Raw genomic sequence first — 588 nt, 5'->3', positions numbered from 1 at the left:
CTGAGCCGCATTGTGTTCTACAACTGTGATTATCAACGGAAAGCCCTTGGGCCACTTTGAGTTTGTTGAAGGGGGGATTTCTGGTCAGTTGGGACGACATCATTAAACAAAATAAAGTATAGTGAATTTAAACTAATAATATATTTTTTTAACTTTTTAGGATAAAAAACATATTGTATGTACAGTTTATACCAAACTTTAAAATATATACAGTTATCTAATCAACTCAGTTATTTCTTCTCAGCAACTTATCTTAAAGGCATTACAAAAATATCTTGATGGATTTGAAAAAAGAAAGATAAATTGTAAGGCTGGAATTTGGATTATTGAAGTGGACAACAAACTAATCAACAAGTTTCACTCCTTGTATTAGTAGTTTTGAGCACATTTGGTAACAAATTGACAGGAAAAACTACTAAAGCTGACCTTTTCTGTTTGTTCAAAACTTTAAAGAGCCACAGGTTGCAGACTTTGTTCTACAACTTTTAATCTCTGCGTTTGAGTGTGTGTGTGTGTGTGTGTGTGTGTGTGTGTGTGTGTGTGTGTGTGTGTGTGCCAGAGATTTCTAGGAAAAAAGCTTTGGCTGCT

This window comes from Austrofundulus limnaeus, unplaced genomic scaffold (assembly GCF_001266775.1).
Source record: "Austrofundulus limnaeus strain Quisiro unplaced genomic scaffold, Austrofundulus_limnaeus-1.0 Scaffold29, whole genome shotgun sequence".
Classification (NCBI taxonomy): domain Eukaryota; kingdom Metazoa; phylum Chordata; class Actinopteri; order Cyprinodontiformes; family Rivulidae; genus Austrofundulus; species Austrofundulus limnaeus.
The sequence above is the reverse complement of the archived record's forward strand: the minus strand, read 5'-3'. Positions refer to the sequence as shown.